Below are 18,382 nucleotides of genomic sequence, written 5' to 3'. Positions count from 1 at the left end.
TTTGTTAAATAACGCAAAGATTGTTAAAGAGTTGTAAATTAAGGATTAAAAGAAAAGTCTTACCTCAGATCTTCGAGGCCTTAACCAGGATAAAAATTTTGTTTTTAAATATGATACGAAGAAAATCCGGATAAACCGTAAATAGGAATGAAATAATCAATTCCCAAACTATTTCGCACACAAGTGATAAATCCTCCAAATAAGGAAAATGGAAATTTCAACCCAAATAATTTTAGATTACCAAAATGGCTATCACCAAAAATTTCCGAAACTCACAGGTGTGGCACGTATCAAAGCTGGTTTTAAAGAGAGCGAGAATAGTCTCTGAAGAGCTGTAAAAATACTCTCGTTGTATAAAAAACTGAACTTGCGCATAAACAAAATTTGAATAAAAGAAATAAAAAGAAAATAGGAAAGAGAATTGAAATTACAAATAAGAGGAATATAAAATTGGAAAATTAAGGAAGTTCTAGAAGTACGCTGCTAAAAAAAAAATACAAACAAATGTATTAATAATCAATAAAAATAAACATATTACGTTACGCGTATTATGCAACCCAAAATCTTCCTTCTTTGACAACACAAAACAAATTTACACCAAAACAATACATTAAAGACCTACCAAACAATCAGACCGTTACAATATGTTGAGCCATGAAGTACCATTTCCGTACCATAATTTACAAAGTAAGGAGTATTCAGGGTTACTTCGTTTTTAGCAGTGTTATATGCACAACATAATTCATTTAAGTTTTCATCCCATTTCTTTTGATTGGTTTCTAAATATGAAGACATTTTTCTCTCATTTCTCCGGGTTTAATTTGTTGTTCAGGTTTTTGTTCACAACATACTTTACATTTTTTTACAAAACGATATACGTCACTCTTCAAAGCTGGCCAATAAAAATTTGATAGAATTCTATTATAAGTTTTATACATGCCTAAATGTCCTACTGTAGGTTCGCAATGAAATGATTTTAAAATGTCTTTCCTGTGTGACTTTTTTATTACTAATTTCCAATTTTCTGTGCTATTATTGAATTCATTATCTTTTAGATGCTTGTATACTTTGTTGTCATGCAAACGCCATTTTGGAAAATGTAAAGGATTTATACTGATTCTATTACACATTTTGTCATACCAAGGGTCTTTCCCATCGTCAACCATAAAGGTATTAGATAATGTGAATCTATTATTGTTGTTACTTCCTAAACTATCTTCTGATATGGCTCGGCTAAGACAATCAGGTACAACATGAATTTTTTCAGGTCTATGAATAATATCAAAGTCAAACTGTTGAAGTCTCAAAGTCCATCTACTAAGCGTACCATTAGGATTTTTTAAGTTATTTAGTCACACAAGACTATGGTGGTCTGTAATTACGATATAATGTTCCAAATAACATCGTAACCTCCTTTCTGTACTCCAAATAACTGAAAGTAACTCTTTTTCTGTTACTAAATACTTGATTTCGTTTTTTGTCAAAGCTCGTGATAAATAACAGATAAGGTATTCTTCATTGTTATATTTTTGAGTGAGTACCGCTCCTAACCCATATGAACATGCATCACATTGTAAAATAAATTCATAATTAAAATTTGGATGTGAAAGTATTGGTGCGCTTACTAAGGTATTCTTGATTGTTTAGAAAGATTGTTCACAGTTCACATTTAAATTTAATATTCTTTTTTATTAAGTGTGTTAATGGAGCAGCTATTGGAGATAAATTTGGTATAAACCTTCTGTACCATGATACCATTCCTAATAATGTTTTAACTTGTTTTGGGGTTTTTGGTGTTGGCATATTAATTACAGCGCTTACTTTTTCAGGATCAACGTTTAACCCATTTCTATTTACTATGTAACCTAAAATTTTAAGTTCGTTCCTACAGAATCTACATTTTTCTTTATTCAGTGTTAAATTTGCTTGTCTTAGGCGACTGAAAATCTCTTGAAGTATTTCTATATGTTTTTCAAACGTTGATGTGCAAATTATGTCATCGAAATATACAGGGTGGTCCATTACTAATGGGACACAGAGCAACAGTGAATTCCTTACATTAAATTATTACGATTTAACCCAATTTATGTTAGTCCAATTGTTAATAACAACGAAGATACAGATGGTTAAAGTTAATACTTTATTTTCGTTTTTCTTTAATAATTTCGTTGTCTCTTACATTATGAACATGAAAATTGGTACATTATCATTCTTTAATACAATAAATAATAATTTGGTGTTAGTTTTGATTTATCTTTCAGATGGCGCTGTCTACCTTAAAAAACCACCCTTAAAGTAGTCATATCTTTTTCATCGTTAAAATTTTTACAACTCACATAACATAAAACAGTTTCTCAGACATTTTTACATAAATTTGGTATACCTATCAATATTCTCTAAAGTTCTCCGTTCCCGAGATATTCACTGTTTAAGGGCACTTTGCAAAATTTAATATCTCAGTAACATCAGTTGGCGTTGACAAAGTTTTTATTTAGTCAAACACTAGACAATCAGTTTGACATTCAGTTTCATTTTACGCTCAGTATTATTGTAATCAATGTATTTGTTACTTTGAAATAATGCCCCGGCATAATTTTTTTTCTAACACGGAAATGCGTGATATGGTGTGCATATACGCTCAAGAAAAGTTTAATGGAAGGGAAGCGTGCAGAAGATATTTATTAAAATACCCCAACAGAAGACAACCAAATCACAAGTTATTTAAAAATTTGTATGACCGCTTAGGTGAGACTGGTTCATTTCGTCCTAAACGAAATACAGGTCGTCCAAAAAAGATTTCCGTTGATGAAGAAGATGAAGTTTTAGTACGAGTTAGTAACAACCCAAAAGTTAGCTCTAGACGTTTGTCAACTGCAACCGGGTTAAGCAAGTCGTCAATTCTACGAATATTAAAAAAAGAAAGACTGTATCCATACCATTTTGTACCTGTACACGCCTTACTGCCTACTGATTTAAGAGTTCGGTTAGAATTTGCTAATTTTATCAAAAATCGGCAAAATTCTGACCCATCGTTTATTGCCAACATTTTATTTACTGACGAGGCGACATTCACTCGTAGTGGGGTTTTTAATTTTAAAAATTATCATGTTTGGGAAACTGAAAACCCACACATGACACGGCAACGGCATTTTCAACATGAATTTAAAATAAATGTTTGGTGTGGAATAATTGGAAATTATGTGTTGGGTCCGCGGGAATTACCAAATAATTTGAACGGCCACAATTATTTACAGTTTTTGCAAAACCAAGTAGACGATATGTTGGCTGAGTTACCATTAAATATTTGGACTGTCATGTGGTTTATGCAAGATGGAGCACCACCCCATTTTTCCAGGCAAGTGCGAGATTATCTCGATATGAATTTTCCACGAAGATGGATTGGCCGAGGTAGTCATTACACTTGGCCACCACGAAGTCCCGATTGTAATCCTATGGATTTTTGCGTATGGGGATTTGTAAAATCCCTTGTTTACAAAGACAATCCTGAAACTCGTGAGGAACTGTGGCAAAAAATTGTAAAGGCAGTGGATATCATTAGGAATGAACAAATATTATTTAACATAAGAAGATCATTTTCTAAACGGATTGGAAAATGCATTGAAGCTAACGGTGGTCACTTTGAACACTTACTCTAATGCAGTTCATTTTAATTGTTATTATTGTTTCCTCTTTTTGTTCGATGTTATTATTATTAAAATGTTTAAATAAATTATAGTCGTTATTAAAATCGATTTTTAATATAGTAATTATGTTAATATTTTTGTAACATCAACTTATGTTTGTGGATAGTTAAATTATATCTGAAAGATAGATCAGAACTATACTAATTTATCATTTATCATCTTAAAAAGTAATAATATAAAAATTTTAATGTTCATAATTTAAGAAAAAGCGAAATTATTAAAAAAACAACGAAATTAAAGTATTAACTTTAACCAACTCTATCTTCGTTATTATTAACAATTGGACTAAGATAAATTGAATTAAATCGTAATAATTTTACGATTTAACCCAATTTATCTTAGTCCAATTGTAAATAAAGACTTTTTCACCGCCAACTAATGTTTATTGAGCATAGTGAAATTTTGCAATGTGCGCTTAAACAGTGATTATCTCGGGAACGGAGAACTTTAGAGAATATTGATAGGTATACCAAATTTATGTAAAAATGTCTGAGAAACTGTTTTATGTTATGTGAGTTGTAAAAATTTTAACGATGAAAAAGATATGACTGCTTTAAGGGTGGTTTTTTAAGGTAGACAACGCCATCTGAAAAAGAAATCAAAACTAATACCAATTTATTATTTATCGTCTAAAAAATACTAATGTACCAATTTTCATGTTCGTAATGTAAGAGACAACGAAATTATTAAAGAAAAACGAAAATAAAGTATTAACTTTAACCATCTGTATCTTCGTTATTATTAACAATTGGACTAAGATAAATTGGGTTAAATCGTAATAATTATATGTAAGGAATTCACTGTTGCTCTGTGTCCCATTAGTAACGGACCACCCTGTATAAATAAGTAAGGTTCCAGTTCAGGACCAAAAATCTCATCAATCAAAGATTGAAAGGTACTAGGCGCATTTGTCAAGCCGAAGGGCATTCTCACAAATTGAAATAAACCCCGCCCTGGCATAGAAAATGCGGTATATTTTTTACTTTCTGGTTTTAGATTAATTTGCCAATAGTTATATCAAGGCTACTGAGATATTTACAATTTCCTAACTGATTCAGTATCGTATTTATATTTGGTAAAGGGTATGCACTTTTTTCGGTTACAGCATTTCATTTACGAAAATCCACGCAAAATCTATAATTGTTTTTATCTTTAGGCACCATCAAAATTGGTGAGTTCCAGCTACTATTACTTCGTTCTATGACTCCCAAATCTAGCATTATTGTTACTTCTTGATCGATTTTTTCTGCATATAACTTGATAATTGCGAGATTTAATTGGTAAACTTTTTGTTATAATTTCATGTTGTGTTATTTTTTTTTTTTTCTCTTTATTGTGCTAATAAGAAACTTACACTCTTTACACTCGTCAATCAGTAGTACAATAAAATATCAATTAATTAATTAGAATATAATAAAACGACCCTACAAACCACAAAATTACAGTATACAAAAAAAGAGAAAATGAATCTCAAGCACTAAATAGGTCTACGGAGGTCTCAAGGAATTCCCGTATAGAATAGAATCCCTTCTTTAGCAAGAATATTTTTAACTTCCCAAGCAACTCGTCCGCTGGAAGAGCTCTCACACTATGTGGCAGGTGATTATACAATTTTTGTCCCATGTATATAGGACCTGATTGTGTCTTTTAAGGTCTTTTCTCCCACGCGTTTCACACGGGTGAATATCACCGTGCATCCTTAAGGAGTTCATGCTCTCCAAGATGTATCCCACGCAGCGAAGGATGTACAGAGATGGAATGGTGAGTATAGACTGCGCAATGAAAGCATTTCTGCAATCATCACGATAACCTAAACCCGTTACTATTCTTACCGCCCTGCGCTGCAGCCCGAACATGTGAGCAGCTTCAGGGGCTGCTCCCCATGCTAGTATAGAGTAAGACAGTATGGAATGAACAAATGCAAAATAAGCACTTTTTACTACTTTTGGCGTAACAGTTACTGCAAGCCGCCTTAGGTGAAATATATTACGGTTAACTTTTTTGCCCATCTCCACACTATGTTCGTGAAAACGCAACGCAGGAGCGGCGACGTAGAGGCCCAAAAACTGGGTTACTTCGGGACAAGGAGCGTTAATCTGCCTCAATATGAACGGAAGTGTGACAGTTTTATTTTCATTAAGACAAAGCTCGTTCGCAAGGCACCAGTCCCGCGCCCTCGGCAGAGCCATCTCAGCCCCACTAGCAGTATCATCCCGATTTCTACCTCTTATTAAGACCGTAGCATCATCAGCATATAGGATGCAATCACAGTTATCAAGACCTGGTTTTATGTAATAAGCAAAATCATTGAAGAACAACAGAAATAAGAGAGAGCCCAAGATTGATCCTTGTGGTACCCCTCTCACTATCGGCAAGGAGTCAGATGTAGAGTTATTAACTCTTGTCACCTGCGTCCTCCCGTTTAGATATGAGTGAATGAGACTGATAGAAAGATCATCAAAGTGATATATATTTATTAATTTATGTATTAGAATAGTATGCGATACACAGTCAAAGGCACGAGACAGGTCCAAGAACAAAGAAATACAATACTCGCCATTCTCGAAAGTATCCATGCAAACATTCGTAAACTTTATTATTGCATCCTCCGCACATTTACCCCCCTGAAATCCAAATTGATTATCATACAATATATTATATTTTTTTACGTGAGACATTATTCGATTATAGATCGCTCGCTCATACACCTTGGAGAACACGGGAAGGATGCTAATCGGTCTATAATTAGTGACTTCGCTCGTGTAATTCGACATGTAAGAAGGGCAGTGTCATTTGTGCCATCAAACCATGTAATTCTATGCAATCTACGATTAAATTTTCTGCTGTCGTAACCAGCAAAATTTGTTCCAAGCAACCAAGAGTACCTATTGAATTGTCAAGATATCCTCATCTTCGTAATCTCAACATAACAAAGAGTCAATTATTACCTGGATCTATTGATTTATTGTTGGGGTCCGAATTAGTGCCATATATTTTAACTGGAAATCGTCAAATAGGTAAAATGGATGAGCCAGCCGCTTTGGAATCTGTTTTCGGGTGGTTGGTGATGGGTAAACTGACTGATTTTCCACCGTCAACGTCCAATACGTCTTTAATGACTAAGCCGTCTCTGGACATCTGTATGCAGAAGTTTTGGGAGGTTGATCAGGTGAAGGGGATCATCGCTGGGTCACCGGAGGATAATCAATGTGAAGATCGGTTCAAATCCACGTACCAACGTACTGAGACTGGTCGATTCATGGTCATGTTGCCTTTCAGGGCAACAGATTTGGAATTGGGTGAATCTTATTCCCAAGCTCTTCATAGATTTTTATCTCTAGAAAAGAGATTAATCAAAGATTCTGATATATTTGAGAAATATAAGCAATTTATGGAAGATTACCTGTCAACGGGCCACATGTCTCCTGTTCCCAAGACAGATTATTCTAATACTACCGCATATTACATCCCGCATCATTATGTTATGAATCCTAACTCTTCCAAACTCCGAGTTGTCTTTGATGCTTCCGCCAAGACTTCCTCTGGGAAATCTTTAAACGACATTCTGCTTACCGGTCCCAAACTGCAGCGCGATCTCGTTTCCATTCTCATTAATTTTCGCTGTTTTCCTATTGTATTCATTTGTGATATCAAACAAATGTACCGCCAAATATTAATTGTGCCTCATCAGCGCGATTTTCAAAGAATTATCTGGAAGGATTACAAAACTAATGAGCTACTTGAATATCGGTTGAACACGGTCACATACGGGGTTTCTTCTTCTCCATTCCTGGCACTGCGGGCGGTAAGAGAATTTGCTACAATTTACTCGGAGCAGTTTCCGGAAGCATCGCGAGTGGTTTTGAACGACATGTATGTTGACGACATCGTAACCGGCAGTTTCTCGGTACAACACGCGTTAAGTCTGCAACAGCAAATTATAAAATTATTATCATTGGGAGGTTTTGAGCTCGCGAAGTGGGCAAGTAACTCGCCAGAATTATACAAATCAATCAACGGCTGCAAGGATGGGGTTGCTGTATCATTGGATCAAAAGGAGGATGGTTTCATAAAGGTGTTGGGTCTCCATTGGGATCCTCAGGCCGACGCCTTTGGGTTTTCCTACATTCCTCAAGAGACACCATGTAGCAAGAGAGCTATATTATCAAGCATAGCTTGTATTTATGATCCAATGGGGCTAATTACTCCTTGCATTCTCGCCGCTAAACATCTTATTCAGAAGCTTTGGCTGGAGAGATTAAATTGGGATGATCTTCCATCTCAGGAAATCCAGAATTATTGGCATCAATATAAAATGCAGCTGCCACTTCTGTCAAAATTGAAGATTCCACGACAAATACAACCATCATCAAGTGAAACTGTGGAACTTCATCTCTTCTCGGACGCCTCTTCAGTGGGCTACTGTGCGGTGGCGTATCTGCGTACTGTTTTATTTGACAATACTATTAAACTGAATTTTGTCTATGCTAAGTCTAGGGTTGCCCCGCTAAAGGTTATTTCTATACCTCGGCTGGAGTTGTGTGGTGCTGTCCTGTTAGTGGATTTAGCAAGATTCCTGATGTCAAGCTTCCCATCATTCCTTAAACCGAAGATCTTCGCCTGGTGTGATTCCATGATAGTGCTGAATTGGCTTGATTCAGCTCCGCACCGCTGGAAGACTTTTGTTGCCAATCGGATAGGCCACATTCAGGACATCATCCCCAGAGATTGTTGGCATCATGTACCATCGCACGAAAACCCTGCCGATCCAGGTTCGCGAGGGCTTCTTCCCGCCGATTTGGTTCAGTGCAGGCTGTGGTGGCAGGGACCTGATTGGTTGTCACTCTCATCATCGAACTGGCCATCCAGACGGACCATTACATGCAACAATGGGGCCTTATCCGAAGAAAAACAACAAACTGTGACTCACGTAACAAAAAAACCTGATAACTTTCTAATTACCTTACTCAATCGCTTTTCATCTTTGAATAAAATTAAAAATATAACCGCATATGTTTTGAGATTTGTTTCAGGGTGTCGGAAACAGAACAAACATTATCACCAAGCTCTTTCCATTTTCGAAAAGCAACAGGCTTTACACACAATCGCACGTGAAGTCCAAAAGGAGTACTTTTCTGAACTATACCAACAAATAAAAAATAATAAGCTGCCTGCAAAACAATATAGAAAACTCGCACCTTTCATAAGCCGGGAGAAATTGCTAAGAGTGGGTGGACGTCTTCGGAACTCGGAACTCGGCTTCGACACTAAACATCCAATTCTTTTACCCGGCAAGCATCGAATGAGTGAATTGATCGTCGAAGAATTGCATCGTCAACATTTACATCCAGGGTTTCGTACACTATCAGCCATTATTGCCAACCAATTTTGGATTTTATCGCCCAGAAACACAATTTATAAAGTATTATCGCGATGTATTAATTGTTTTAGAAACAATCCAAAATCCTATACACCAATTATGGCCGATTTGCCAGCTTTTCGAGTGAATCAGATGAAGGCATTTACTACGGTGGGCATTGATTTGCTGGACCTTTCACAACCACAGTACGGAAACATCGAGGAGCCAAAGCCTTTAAATCCTACCTATGCATCTTCGTTTGTGCCGTCACAAAGGCGGTGCACTTGGAATTGGTGACTGATTTGTCTTCCGATGCATTTTTGGCTGCATTTAGGCGCTTCGTGGCACGTCGAGGAAGATGTATCAGAATATTTTCCGACAGGGGAACTAATTTCGTAGGCGCCTACAATCAAATGCTACAGATTGCACAACAGGCGGGTGGACGACTTGGTATTGAGTGGCTGTTCAACCCTCCGGCTGCACCTAATTTTAATGGTTTGACGGAGGCTGGAGTTAAATCAGTAAAAACCCATTTAAAAAGGGTTGTGGGTAACCAAATCTTAACATTCGAAGAATTTTATACCGTACTTACCCAAATAGAATCCGTCCTCAATTCTCGTCCGCTTTGTCCTCTCAGTTCGGATCCGATTGACTGTCAAGCTCTCACTCCTGGCCATTTCCTCGTATTAACACCGCTAAATACTGAAATTCCCTGTAAAGATTTCCAGGATACGCCGTCCAACCGATTGTCGCGCTGGGAATTGCTTCAAAAAATGGTCCAGCATTTCTGGATGAGGTGGAGTCAAGAGTATCTTCATACCATCCAGCAAAGGGCAAAATGGAATAAAACGTACAACAATATCTCACCTGGAACACTTGTAATCATTCGAAATGAATGTTTTCCGCCCTTGACATGGAAGTTTGGCCGCGTTGAGGAATGTTTTCCTGGGCGAGATGGTGTCATCCGCGTCGTAACGGTTAAGACCGCGCATGGTCGATTACAGCGACCTGTTTCGCAACTTTGTCCGTTGCCAATTGAATATTGTTGATTTTTATTTTGTTTCATGTTTTAAGTTGCTTGTACATTTACTGTTATTCGCGGCACAATTTATGTTTAGTTACTTTTCCTTGTTGTTAAAAACATTCGTTTTTGGCGGGTGTTTGTTCGCTCCGCTTATATTTTTAGTGCGTATGTGCGACATTCGCCCCCGCTCAGTGTGAGTTTTACCCGCTTGGTCCGCATGCGCACCCTTAACGCACTCCGCTTTTAATTTTATTACGTATTACGACTCAGCTCAGTTGACCCGTATTTGAATACTACGCATCCGCCAAAAATTCAGTTTAGTTCTCTACCGCATCGCTACGCCGCTTCAGAAGGTAATTAATCAATTATCATTTGTTTTATTTAATTTTTTTTAATTAAGAATTATATTTTTTTATTACAATCATCTTGTTTTTTTTTTATTATTGCTAATTTTTGAAACCAGCACCTCCGCTGTTATTGTCACCTATAATTAGAGCGCACAAGATGTAATGTTTTCTTTATAACAAAAAAAATGAAAACACTGATGTTCGTGAATAAACTTAATGCTTTTAAAATTCTTCCAACGGAAGATTTCGATCTAATTCATGTAAACGTATTACTTTATAGAGAACCTTACAATGCACATATGTCACATATAAGCAATGAATTATTTATTGTGCCCAAATATTGTTTTGTTTTTAAATAGACATTAGAACTCACAGTTGTTATTGTTATAATTCAAGTGCTCGGACGATTGTTAATGTATTAGTTTTGTTTTTAGTTTAGGAGATAAAAAGTTGAACAAAATATTAATATATCTAGTAGATATATATAATTCTACATAAAAAAAAAGTGTTGAATTTAACAACTCAATTAAGTTCAATCACCCGAGCCCTCTAAGTAGTTTTTTTCTATTTAAAAAAAATTAAAACTCGTTTGTGAATATATAATACTTTATTTAAATTTAAGCTTTAATAATAGTACTTATATTACAAGTAAAAGTAAAAACAAATATTTTATAATTTTGATTTTTATTATAAACGTACAACTTCCCTAAAAATACTCTACTTCCTATTAAAAATTAACACTAATAAGTGAAAGATACACACTGTTTAGTGATATTTTGTCAATTAATAGAGTAAAATTAGAGCGAATCTTTAATAATTTATAGTGCTAATTTTACACTGATTAGATTAGAAATGTGTCTAATTAGAGTCACGACAAAATCTAGTTAGATTACATATAATACACTGTTATAGAGTAACGATTTTACACTATTTAATAAACACCATATACACCAATATCTTCTCACTATTTAGTGTAAATTTTTAATCTATTCACCTACACTTTATAGTGCAAAAAAATAACTCTAAATAAATTGGACCGATCTGAACCATGTTTTAGAGTTGATTTTTACTCTATATTTTTTCCTGTGTACAATTCACAAAGCAGGTTGTACCTAGACCTCAAGTCTGATAATGGCTGGTTAAACCATTTTACACTGCCATCAGTGGACCTTGACACTTGACGGCGTAAGGGAAACGCCACATAGAAAGCTTCCAGGATATGTTGGAAAACAATTCATATTTATCATTAGCCGTAAGGCGATCGCCCGACAGCAACACATCCCAGCTGTGTTTACTTAGTATATTGTAATACATATTCAAACCGTACCGAGTAATTGGGCGAGTTATCTTTCTCTCATACGTTATTTCTGATGTAATAGTCATTGGCACATTTAGATACTGAGCGTAGTGATCTGATAGGTTGCTATTCTTAAGTACACCTGCTGTACAATCATTATAACCGAAATTCAAAAATATATTATCAATACAATTACTTATTCTAGTTGGTTCATTAATAGTTCGCACAAAGCCGAAGGACAGAAAGAGATCACATACCTCGATTGTAGCAGCGTCACTTCTACCAAAGTGTACATTAAAATCACCAGCCACAATTACATACTTACGATCCCTTAAGCTCTCCAGCAGCCGCGTCAAGGCATCAAGAAATATCCGAAAACAGCCCTCCGTCGACCTATACAAACACACATAAGTAATCTCATTATTGTTCATCATGACACTTACAGCACATAATTCACAGTGAATTTCAACCGATAGATCTCTAATAAAATGAACATTCTTAAAAATACAATTACGTTTAAGCTGTTAGCTTTGTACATCCCAGTTGTATATTCTTTACACCATCAAAATAGTCCGTAAACATTTCATTCAATAAAAATCTTTGTTCTATTGTTAAATCGTCTTTCGTTTGTAATAAGTTACACATATTGTTTGTAATAGGTTCAGTGTTACTAAAATACCATTCACCTCTTCTCAAATCAGGCACTATACCCATTTTTATCCAAAATGCAGTACCGAGTACTAAAGTATGCTTAATACTGGGAAATATGTACGCAGTAAACAATTGGACTTTATTCATCAATCTTATTGGAATCTCAATATAATCTATATTGTCAACGCATTCGCCGCTTGCTAATTTACATGAAAAATTCTTGATTGAGTGTATTTTTATTCCCAGCTTTTTAATAAGTACCAATCCCTTTTCTCCCAAAATGACACCATTTGCCCCAGAGCCGAGTCCATTTATGTTACATTAATATATAGATACTGTTATATAAGGACACTCTGATTCAGTTTTTTGCGACATTAAATAGTCTAATATAGGTTTAGTTTTATTATTATAATGATCCATTTCGTTCTCCATTGTTCTCATTTTTTTACTGTGCAGTGTTTTGCAAAATGATCTTTTTCCAAACATCTGTAACAAATTATATCAGAATTTTTCTTCTGTCCTTCCTGACTTTTATCATCATTTCTGTTTCTACTAAAATTCCTTTCTCTATTAAAACTTCTATCTCTATGAGAACTGCTGTATCTATTTCCTTGTCTATTATTTCCGAATTCCGTAAATCTGCTTTTTCTTTCATTTTGATAAGAATGTCTATTTTCAAATTGAAATCTATCATTAGATCTTTCCCTAGTTCTGTTGCTTTCCCCATAAGAATCCCGCCTATCATTTGTCTTAAATTAGTTCTTGTTCTACTATTACTTCTTTCTCTATTACTACTATAATCTTGGCTGTCTCTGTTGTCTCTATTATTATTTTTTCTTATTGGGTATGTTGTAACATCAGAAAAATTAACTTGTGGTCTACTCATTTGGATATTACTAATTTGTCCAACAGTTCCCCCGTACGCTAAATCTGGTTCAACAACATTTTTGTCAATAGTAGGTGGAATAAAGTTAAGTTCTAAATATATTTCATTTTCTAGTTTTCTACAAAGCTCTATTAGACTATCAATAGAATCTATTTCAAGCAAAACAAGTTGTTTCTGATAATAAGGCAAAATATTCATTCTTAAAATTTTCGATTTCACTTGTTCATCTACGGGAGATGTTAATCTATTAAATAAATTTTTCATATAAGCCACATACAATCCAATTGATTCATTTTGTCCTTGTGTACGTGATTTTATTTGATTCAAAATTTTGTCGTTATAGTTTTTTGGCAGAAATTCCTCTCTTAACGTGCAAGGTATACCACATAAGAACTGTTTTATTAAGATATTGCTATTAATAATATTTTGATTGCTAAAGATAACGTGTATTTTGTCAGTAAATTTGTTACAGCCATCAGTTACTTAAAACATCATTGTTTATAACGTTACGTTTATTCTACTACTTTCAGAATAATGAATTAATAATTACAGTGTTACTTAATATTTTAATCAAGTCTCTCGATTTGGTTGGAAAAATAATACACTTCGCGAAGACTGGACGACAAAAAGATTTATTTTTAGACAAGCACACTTTTATACAAATTTACAAAACAGGTTTACAAAAGTATATACAAGGAATTAAAGACATGATACAAAACAACTTATAGTTATAGTTATCTTAACAATAATTATTTACAATATAGTATACAATCATAAAAAAAGGTAGCGGAGTGTGTCCCTAGTAAATTAAAGAATAGAAATTTCTTCTCTTCCTTCGCGTGTGTGAGTGAATTATAAACAATAAGATTCGGATACCGTTTTTAAAAAAGTTTTATTTCTTGTTGCTTTAACTACAATAGTTTCGTACAGACTGAATTAAAAAATAAATAAACGTAAATTGAAACAAACAAAAAAAAATATAACTAAGCATATAAAAATAATAGTAATCATAATTCTAGGACTCGTCGGGTATCTCGTTGTTATGTTATGTTATTATTATACGATGTTATTAGTCAAATTTTTTTAATAATCAATTTTTACATTTTCTGATATAAGGGTTCTAAAATTTTACGTTATCGCAAAGAGAAAAAAAATCTGTATCAAATGACCCTAACGAAAGGGTAATTTGCCATTTAAAAAAATTGAAGTATTATTCGTTACTCATTTGTTTTCTGAATTAAAAACAATTGAATGCAGTCTTATTATGGAAAATACAATATTAAACAACTTTTGTATAAAAGTTGATACTTTAACCAATCAAACTGGAAAATAAAGAATTATTTGTGGCACATTGATTCATAAAATTTGTTTTAAAGTGTTCTTTATTTTATTATTATATCTCAATTGGTTCTTGAGGTACGATTTTTTAAAATTTTATTTTATTTTTCATATTTATAACAAATTATACATACAGGGACGAAAACTGCGCTTCCTTTTGTAATAATATTCCTCAGTCCTCCTACTCTCCTATAGAGGTCATCGTCATTTTGGCTCAAATTTTATTTGTTATATGTTCGAATTAATCGTTTTTTCTTAATTTTCAGTTTTCAACAATTTCTAAATAAATTTTGTACAAGTTTTTGGGGAAAGTTCATCTTTCGTTTTACGATTGAATTTTATTGCGCAGGTCTTTCTTTTTTGAGCCAGTTTTCGGTTTTGTCGCCGAATTCGCTCTTTTTCAATTTAACATCAGACATCGAAAGATTAATTACGCTGGTGAAGTGAGGATTTGATTCAACATTGTGGTTGGTATTTGGGATTCGTCACGACGTAATTTTGTTTGTTGTGATTTTAAAACTATCGCTGATTGCGTATTGTGTAATGTTTTCCGATTTCTTTACGATTTAATTTGGTCTGGTGTTCGGCTTCGACCTCCTGAGGTAAGATTTCTTTTGAGAGTTGATTATATATCATTTGTTTAAAAGCTCTTTATTTATTTTTTCCTTTTGTTTCTACAGACCTTTTCTTTTCCTTTTCTCCTTTTATGTTTGACAGTGAGTAAACTTTTTTTTTGTGAAAAGCTTGGAAAGTTGTGTTGGTTCTAAACTTTTGGAACCTAAAATCTCTATATTGAGCATCCTGTTCCTGTCAGAGGATCTTTAGAGGCTTGAAAACAACAAGATTAGTTGTAGCGCGTAGTTTAATTTTCGTAATTCATTTTAGAATTAATTCTTCTTTGATTTTCTTTTCTACAGAATTTTTCTTTCGAGTTTACTTTTTTTCCAATTTTCACAAATACTATTTTTAAATTTAAAATTCAATATTTCAATTTTTTACAAAACCTTGTTATTTTCCCAAGCTTTCATTTCACATATGCGTTCAAGTTCTCGTTTAAACCAAAAAAAAACCTGTTCCTAAACTTCAACGTGGTTCGTTGCATTTTATTGTAAGACGTAATAACTTCAACGTGTTTTAAGTAGTGGCGTTTAATTTTTAACCATAATTTGTCATATAAGTATAAACATAATATTATTTAATTATTAGTAAGATATGATTTGAATAAAGATTCAAGAAAATTGATACATTTTTGTTGAATTAAAACAAGAACTAGCCCTAGACCTAGACTAGAATCATTCGGGTTTAGCCATAAGTCTCTTTAAACGGCTAAACCAGAATGGTTCTAGTTCTAAGTCTAGTGTTAGTTCTACTTTTACTTCAATAAAAATGTACACAATCTAGCGTTGAATAACAACTAAAACTAGAGCGAACTCTAACACTAGAACTAAGACCAAATCGCAAACGATTTAAATTTAAACTCTAATTACTATTATTTTTTCATTAATAAATTGATTTATAAATTAATATAATCTTTTAAGGACCGATAGAGCTTCAAGATTATTGTCTTCTAAACTCCTCTAAAACTGAAACCTTATGCACAGAGATTACAACCATCAAAAATGGCAATCTATTCATCACCAACAGGTTACGAATCGGTTGACACCTTTAGTATCGAAAGATCAAGCCATAATGTGATGGTTCAAGTAATTATGGGAATGAAAACGATGCTTCATGAAAAACTGCAACGATTATATCACGAGGTAAATTTATCCAAATAAATTAAAATTTTGTTTTAATTATGTTTCTTTTTTGGTTCCTTAATTTAGATTTTTTTATTTAATTAATAGACTCGCCTGATCTTGTTATGAAGATAATCTGAAAATGATATAGAAAATGAAGATGTGACTACGTTATGCGACATAAAACTGGATCCAGCGAAGACTCACCTGATCTGGTCATAAATGTATGACTTTCAACATTGACCTTATATCCAGTCAATAACCGTGGAATCTCAAAGTACTGGTAAGTCTTTTGTTCGTCTGTCCATACAGATTTGCCAAGCTATATCTGTTCGTTGGTCTCTTTCGTTGATCAGATTTCTCCTCATTCATGATTCTCTCTGCAGATATTTTAGAAATAGAGGAACGTGGAGGCGATGTTTTCTCTCTCCAGAGAAGGCGACTTCGGTTTAACTAACAGAAATCTTACGTTATTTATTCAGATATAAGCCTAAAAATGTTATATTTTAATAAATTTACTTACCTTATAACAGAATTTTCTTCCGTTGTACTGCTCAGAGAATGTTTAGCTGAAAACGGAAGCTCCTCAGTTTGTGTTGAAGCGTCGTATTCACTTCATTTTTTAGTTCTTCTACTTGCTGTGCTTAGTTTGGTGCATTAGTTTCCGGATGCGTTCTTGCCTGGCTATAACAAAATTAGAAATGTTTTTAATAAAAAGATTTATTGAGGAATGAATTAGTAGGAACTCACGGAAATCTATTTGTTGATTTACATAATTAATGCAACCCAATTCAACCCAGCTTAATCGATTCAATTTAAACTACCCCAACCCAAATTTTGTTTCCGGCTATAATAAAATTAAAAATGTTATTAATAAAAAGATTTTTTGAGGAACTAATTAGTTGGTAGCCAAACCTATGTTGTCCATAAAATTGACTGATATGGATAACATGAGTTTCGCCCCACGTTACACTAATCTTAGTAATTGCACCTTTGATGAGAAAGATATGGATATACTAAATCTTGGACACAAATTTGCACTCCCTAATAAAATTAAACCTATCGAGGTCGCAATAAAATTAGAATCTCAACTCATTAATAATCCTAATATAAAACAAATTTAGAAACCATCAATTGATTGGAGATGTCTATAAAACTCCTAATTCTTTAAATGTAAACCATTCAGCTATTCTTAATCATATCAAAAAATTTAAAGAAAAAGTTAAAAACAACAATTTAATTATAACAATAGGAGACAAGGGTGCGGGCACGATCATTTTAGATAAAATGACTTCTTCAATAAAAACTTTAGACTTCTTCATGGACAACAACATCATCGAAATCAAAAATAATCCCACCAATACCTTTAGTAATAAACTAAAGAGAAAATTCAACCTATTTGTCTAAATTCAACATTAATTCATATAACGCTTTAGAAATGAAGCAATGACTGGGATTGCTTCCTTAAAAAGTCTAATTAAATTACATAAACCCGAATAAAGCATAAGACCAATTATTAGTAATCATAACACTCCAACCAATAACATTTCACAACTAATAAAACTTCCTTTATAAACATTTTCACAACAACTTCACACACACAATCAAAAATTGTACTGATCTAATAAATAAACTAAAGAACTTCAAAATTAAAAACTTAAATAGTTTCATTGGTCTTTTGGAGGTTGTATGTAGTCAGAACTTTTTTATCTTTAACAATAAATTTTACAAAATGAAAGACGGTTTGTCTATGGGCTCACCTATTTCGGGTATTCTTTCAGATATCTATGTTAATGAATTTAAAAAAGAACTATTGTCAGATAAAAACCATTTTTTCAATAAGGATATTGCTTTTTATGCCAGATACGTGGATGATATTCTTGTTGTCTATGAAGAAAGTCATGCTAAACTATAGTCGAGCCGTCGAATTTGTGCAGTGGTAAATCACCGTGACAGGTACTTACAAAAAAAGGGGTAGTCGGTTCCTTCGTTATGTAACCGCCTACTCCCACCAGGGTCTATAAGGCGCAGCTACAC

At 33.7% G+C, this 18,382-nt stretch overlaps 2 long non-coding RNA genes across 2 annotated transcripts; one reads left to right on the top strand and one right to left on the bottom strand.

Moving 5' to 3' along the window:
* Positions 1-6,318: 6,318 nt before the first annotated feature.
* Positions 6,319-10,097, bottom strand: LOC111428980 (uncharacterized). The gene is made up of 8 exons (XR_011641353.1): positions 9,656-10,097; positions 8,903-9,466; positions 8,667-8,844; positions 8,231-8,600; positions 7,474-8,149; positions 7,108-7,415; positions 6,653-7,041; positions 6,319-6,589 (listed from the first exon to the last, which is right to left on the bottom strand). It is a non-coding gene; the product is annotated as an uncharacterized lncRNA (long non-coding RNA).
* A 4,940-nt stretch (positions 10,098-15,037) lies between these two features.
* On the top strand, positions 15,038-16,622 carry LOC139430924 (uncharacterized). The gene is made up of 3 exons (XR_011641283.1): positions 15,038-15,208; positions 16,145-16,366; positions 16,454-16,622. It is a non-coding gene; the product is annotated as an uncharacterized lncRNA (long non-coding RNA).
* The last annotated feature ends 1,760 nt before the right edge of the window (positions 16,623-18,382 follow it).

This window comes from Onthophagus taurus, chromosome 8 (assembly GCF_036711975.1).
Source record: "Onthophagus taurus isolate NC chromosome 8, IU_Otau_3.0, whole genome shotgun sequence".
Classification (NCBI taxonomy): domain Eukaryota; kingdom Metazoa; phylum Arthropoda; class Insecta; order Coleoptera; family Scarabaeidae; genus Onthophagus; species Onthophagus taurus.
Note: the sequence above shows the minus strand (reverse complement) of the source record. Positions and strands in the feature narration are given on the sequence as shown.